Source organism: Mustela nigripes, chromosome 2, assembly GCF_022355385.1.
Source record: "Mustela nigripes isolate SB6536 chromosome 2, MUSNIG.SB6536, whole genome shotgun sequence".
NCBI classification, from domain to species: Eukaryota; Metazoa; Chordata; class Mammalia; order Carnivora; family Mustelidae; genus Mustela; species Mustela nigripes.
Window position 1 is genome coordinate 215058988 of NC_081558.1, and position 6295 is coordinate 215065282.

Genomic DNA, 6295 nt, shown 5'->3' on the forward strand with positions numbered 1-6295 from the left:
TCTCTCTTCCTTACTTAAGACGAGGGACTTAAAGTTCCAGAAGAAGGAATCTGAGGGCTTCCAACGATGCACAGAGTTTCTCTGTGCATCCCCTCGCCTCCTGCTCCCCTCCCCACCCAGAACCCCACCCCAAAGTTCACATGAGGGTCCACAGATGGGGGCTGGCCCCCTGCCCTGCATCCCCATCATCAGGGCTGAAATATATCAGAATAAGCTGCCAAGACCTTTGTGAATTTAATTTCATGGACATTGTTCTGCTAAGCTGATGCCAGGGTAGATGATGGCCATGAGAGCAAGAAACAAGATTCGATGAGGACAAAGCCAGACGGAGGGGAGGGAAGCTTCTAATTGCACATAATTCAGACCTTGTTTGTGCTCAGCTCTGGCTGGGCCAGGACAGCCCCAAAGCCATGGTGAAATGAATTTAGTCTAAAAATGAATTTAATCTGTTAAACCCTGACCCGAGCTGCCTCTCAGCCTCACACACAAATGCATATGCACACACACATGCACACACAGGTACACACAAATGCACACATACACACAGAGAAATTATTTTGATGGCTGTGAGTGTCTCCACTGGGTTGTGAGATTCTGGAGGGCAGAGAAGTATCTTCTGCTCCCTGTTTGCATTTCAATAAATGTTTGTCAACTGAGTAAACAGGAGCTTAGATCCCACCAGAGATGGACCTCTGTACAGAGCACCAGGGAATGTTCTTGCCTTCAGCCAAAAAGACTTTGCACAACATGTGGAAGAAAAAATAGCTAGGGAGTGTCGTGGTTTTTTTTTGTTTTTTTTTTTTTTTTTTAATGTACAATGATCAAAAGAAAACAAAGTTGTTAGGATTAGTTTGATTTAGTCTAGGAAACATTTTGGAGTTGCTGTAATCATCGAAAGTCTCACAGTGACTAACAATGGCTGGAGCTCGCAATTCCAGGACCCTCTTTCAAAGTTGTTTGACCGTGTGGCTTTAGGGCTTGATCAGTTTTGAGATCCCACTGCTGTTTCAAACATGACATGTCTAAAGTCAACCGAGCTGTACCTTTCAAAGAACCTGTGTTTTTAGGGTCAGGTGGTTCTGTGTTGACAACAAAGATGAACTTGACTTTACTGTTACTGTTCTAGAGCGGTTGCTAATTAAAATTATTGATGTGGAACTTCGTCAAACCTACCAGCAGGGAAATATTTCATACCCACCACTGCTATGGACCAAATCTTATGTTTCCCCAAAATTCATCTGTTGATACCAGGATCCCAGTATCATGGTATTTGGAGGTGGCCTCTGGGAGGTAATGAGGCCAGAGATGGCCTCATTATATGGCACTTGTGCCCATATAAAAAGGGGCCAGAGAAGGGGGGCTGGGTGCCTCAGTGGGTTAAGCCTCTGCCTTCAGCTCAGGTCGTGATCTCAGGGTCCTGGGATCGAGTCCCCCATTGGGCTCCCTGCTGAGCCCAATGAGCGAGAGAGCCCTCTCTGCCTGCTTCTCTGCCTACTTGTGATCTCTCTGCAAATAAATAAATGAAATCTTTTTTAAAAGGGGGGCAGGGGCAGAGAGCTGGCGAGCTCCCCTCTCTGGCATGTGAGGACACAGGAAGAAGCCGTCCATCTGTAAACCAAAGGAGGGCCCCCACCAAGAACCTGCCCATGCTGGCACCCGGATCTCACACTCCCAGACTCCAGAACTGTGAGAGATAAATTTGTGTTGTTTACAAGCTATCCAGTCTGTGGTATTTTGGTAAAGTAACTCAAACTGACTGAGAAGACAGCCACACTCTTGAATATGGATATAAGTCAGTCAACATACCACCTACTCCAGGCGCATATGGGCTAAACCTTAGCACGAACGTAGCGTCAAGCTTCTGCCACCAGGGAAATAATGAAGAGCCAGGATCTTGGAGTCCTTCCCAGCATGCCCCAGCCCCCAGCCCCACTCCCAGCTTGGCCATGGCCATGGCGGAGTCCCGTTTGGTATATCCTCCTTGGCCTATGGGAAGGCCCTTGTTACTCCCACCCACACAGGCCAGCTGGACACCAGAACAACAGGAAGAGACCACAGTCAAAGACACTAGACAGACCGTGGCTGTGTCCACGCAGATCCTGAAAGGAGGCAGCTTCTCGCCCCACCCAGGAGGACCCAAATGTAGGGACTCTACCTCAAGAACTAACATGGTAAATAAATTGTAAATAGCTAATCTCGCTATGCCATTTCATTCCTGTCCAAGGTCCCCTCCAATGCCATTGACTTTTTAAGCCCACACATCCCTGTGGGGTGTTCTGTGACCCATCTACCCATCTGAAGGCGCGGCCCAGCCTGATGGTGGAGGCGTGGGTTCTGGAGGCCCCTGGACTCCTCGTTGCCGGCAGCTTCTCCAGATCACCTGGTCACTCTGTGCCTCTTTTTTCCCATCTGGAAAATGGGGACAGTAGCAGAACCTGCCTCATGGGCTGGGTGTAGGATTGGCAGGGACAATGGTTAGCAGGTCTGGAACACGGTGAGTGCTCAGGGAATCTTGGCTCTCACACAGATGAATCATGGCTGGAGAATCTGTTTCAGAAAGGTCCCTGAAGTGAGTAGCCACAGTAACAAGGTCTCCTGGTTTCTGAGTCTGAGCCCTGTGGATAATCCCCACTGTTTTCTATGCAGCTGAGGTCACTACTCAAGATAGATTTTTCTTTTTTTTTACTTCTCCCTTGAATAAATAGATTTATGTGGTAATAACTCATTTTTACAAAGAGAACCACACTTCCGACGCAAACCCCTGGACAAAACACGCACATAAACATAATTTACTTACGTACAAGCTTACATGTCTGTATTTGCTAGTATAAAGGTAACATTGATAGTAGAACATTTGAAAAATATAGAAAAGCATACAAATAATCGAGAGTTCTTTATAATCCCATAATGTCCACACCAGTCACCATCACAGTTGATATCCAGGATATAGTTTTTATGGTCTGGGAGGTTTTTTTCCTGAGCCCACAGACATGTTCAGGTATCTGTCTGAGGTATCTACATGTATATCTATCTGATATGACATCTGATCTATCTGCATATATAAATACGACTTAGCGTGATGGTCTTTAGCTCTGGGCCACTCTTGATATGCCACATTAAGAAGTTATTTGGTTTACAGGACATCTTCTGGTGCTGTACTCTTTCCTCTCAGGGGTTGTGCTGTCTGAATCACAAAACCTGTCAATCAGGACGACCCACCACCCCTGGCAGTGCATGGGGTCGGTCTCGATGAACAGGTGGTGTCTCCTCCCAGGACCGAGATCTTTGAGCAGCCGTGATGCTGAGTGAAACAAGCCAGTCACAGAAGGACAAATGCAGCACGACTGCCCTTGTGCATGGGAGCTAAGGTGGTCAGACTCACAGAAGCAGAGAGAACACGGTGGTTGCCAGGAGCCGGGGGAGGGAGAGTGGGGAGCTGCTGGGTCACGTGCACCGTGACAATTAGGCAAGAAAACATTCCAGGGATGGGCCCTGCAACACGGTCCTTACAGTAACAACACTGTACCTGACACTTAAATATTTGTCAAGAGGGTAGATCTCATGTTTCGTGTGTGGGCTTTATCATAACAGAATAAGTAAATAACTCAATAACCATTGCAAAGCCTTCACTGAATTCTGCACACGGGCTGGTAGGTGAAGAGCAGGCAATCAGGGACCGGTGGTGGGCAGGCTGGCATCCCATCGGCGCCATGCCTGGGGACAGTGGAGGTGAGCTGGCCCCTGACTGTGTCAGCCACCATGGCAGGGATCACCACCCCTGCGTCTGGTGCACACTCTTCCGGAAGTGGAATCCATCCCTCCACCGAGTCTGCCCAGGACTCTCTGCTCCTGGGTCATCCGACTTGCCGTTGCTTGGTAACTGGAGCACCTAATTATTCCACTAGCAGGTCAGAGAAATGTCAGCAACCCCATTACATGGACCCAAGACCTTCAGGCAGAGGGCGATCATTTGCATAGAGAACTTCATTTCCCAGGGAGGGATAAGAAAGCCAGAGAATCGCCAAGTTCAGTGCGTGTTGGCTGACAGCACAGCGAGATGGTCTGGGAAACAATTGCAGTTGAAACCGGCATGATGAGAAGCAACTCAGACAAGGTTTTCGGTGTTGGCTGCTGCTTGTTTTGTTTTGTTGCCCTTAGCTCTGAGAGTGTCTGTAGATAAGGAACAGTGAATGCGCGAGGAGAAATGGACTTCTTCATCTGTTATGGTAATGAGGCTTTCCTAGGAAAGGTATGTTAAGGATTGTGCCCTTTTGGGGGGGTGGATTTTTTTTTTTTTTTTTTTTTTTTTTTTTTTGCTTTGTGTTGTATTTTCTTGTCAACAAATTCTAGGTGATCAGGTTTTAAAATAATTAGGTTGTCTTTTTTACCTTTTTTTGTTGACAATCCCCATCCGTTTGTATTTGTCTGTGGCTATAATCGTCAGGGTTCTTTTTTTGGAAAAAGTTCTTCCATGTACCTTGGGCGATGGGCTAAAAACATTCCAGCTGCCCATGGACCGTGGGACGTGGCTGCCCATACAGACGCTCCGTGCAGATGGACTGGCCCTCTGTTCCTCACAACCGACTTCACTTTGGAACAAGGAGCTTGGGAGTCCGGATTTCTTTGTCTCCTGTAATGAGAATAGTGAGCGGCTGTGTGTCACAGAGAGACACTGAGTGGCAGTGACCCCCGGCGTTTGTGGACATGACCCCTTCCAGACACAAGAAGTTCGCTCCATGTCTTCACTTTCTCTAGCTCACATTAAATTTCACACCAGGATTGGCAAGCCAGCACGGGCCTTTCTCCCTGACTTGGGTGGCTCTCAACACCCAGGAACTGCCCACCCAGTTTAAAATACCCAAATAGGGGTGCCTGGGTGGCTCAGTCATTAAACGTGTGCCTTTGGCTCAGGTCATGATCCCAGGGTCCTGGCATCGAGCCCCGCATCAGGCTTCCTGCTCAGCGGGGAGCCTGCTTCCCCCTCTCTCTCTGCCCACCTCTCTGCCTACTTGTGATCTCTGTCTGTCAAATAAATAAACAAAATCTTTTTTTAAAAATTACATTACATTACATCACATTAAATACCCCAATAATGCTACTAACTATCCTCTGGGCAAAAAGCCTCGGAATCAAAGAAAGGAGCCTTCCCAAAGGGAGGGAAGAACTGTTCTTCCTTGATTTTTTTCCCCAGTAAATATCGGTGGGAGAAGTTAACTTTGAACAGGTAAAACATTGCTTGGCTCAGCCTTCCTGACATAGTGTGGAGCTTCTGCTGGGTAAATGCTGCCCCGCTCGCAGGCACCGGCCGCCCCTGCCTCCTCCCCGGTTTCGGGGCGGTGATGCGCAGGGAAGAGGGATCCGCGAGGCTTGGCCCACCGGCGCCCTCTGCCGGCCCTGAGCGGTAAGGGAGCCGGTGCCATCAGCCCCGGGGAGCTCGGGGGCTCGGCCAGGTTCCCGCAGAGCCGTGGTCTGGAGCCTCTCCTGCGGTTTGAGTCCCGTCGCGGACGGACAGAGAGCAGGAAAGAACGCATGGGGAGGCCTGTGTGGACAGCGGCTCACACACGACGGTGTGACGGTTGCACGACACGCATGTCCTCGGGGCCGCTGAACGGTAATTGAAAAATGGCTCAAATGGTACATTTTACGTAATGCGTATTTTCCCACAATAACAGAAATAACAGCCACAAGGGAGATGGCGCCAGTGAGGACAAGCGACGGGAAGAGCACATCACGGGCCGGTCGCGTGTTCCCTGGTCAACCTGGCACATTCGCGCTGTCGGCGGGGTCCACGGGCCCTGGCCACAGAGGGGCCACAGCTGCCACCCACGGGTGGCTGTGGGCTGGGGAGGGGACAAGTCCAGGCTCCAGAGGGGTTGGGGCGGCCTTGGGGGGGGGCCGGGCCCAGCAGAAACGGTCCCTCGCGCCTTCCTCTCCATCTGCCGCTCACCCCCTCCAGAGCCTAAGAGAGATTCACGGCGTTCCCAGGAATGAAGGGACCACGGTCTTTGAGGGACCCTCCGTATCCAACCCCATTATCTTCACAGCTCCGAGGGGGACAAGGGCTGAGGTGCTCCAAGCAGGGGAGAAAGGAGGCGTGGGCGCACAGGGGACCCCCTCCCGCAAAGTCCCCTATAGAAGTTCACTCAAACAATGGGGGGCCAAGTCCCCACAAAAAACGGGGCTTGGAGCATACCCCGAGGAAAGGCGCGCCTCTCCTCTCCTTCTGAACTTCTGGAAGGAAGGAAGCTCAGGGAGAGCACGGGAAGTGGGGGGGGGGGGGGGGGGGGGGGGGGGG

At 50.5% G+C, this 6295-nt stretch overlaps 1 long non-coding RNA gene across 1 annotated transcript in view; it reads left to right on the forward strand.

Annotated features, from left to right (window-relative positions):
* Window positions 1-5439: 5439 nt before the first annotated feature.
* LOC132010346 (uncharacterized) overlaps window positions 5440-6295 on the forward strand; it is a 3048-nt gene continuing 2192 nt past the window's right edge. The window contains exon 1 of the long non-coding RNA XR_009402232.1: window positions 5440-5611. This is a non-coding gene — a long non-coding RNA (uncharacterized LOC132010346). The remainder of the gene's footprint in view (window positions 5612-6295) is intronic.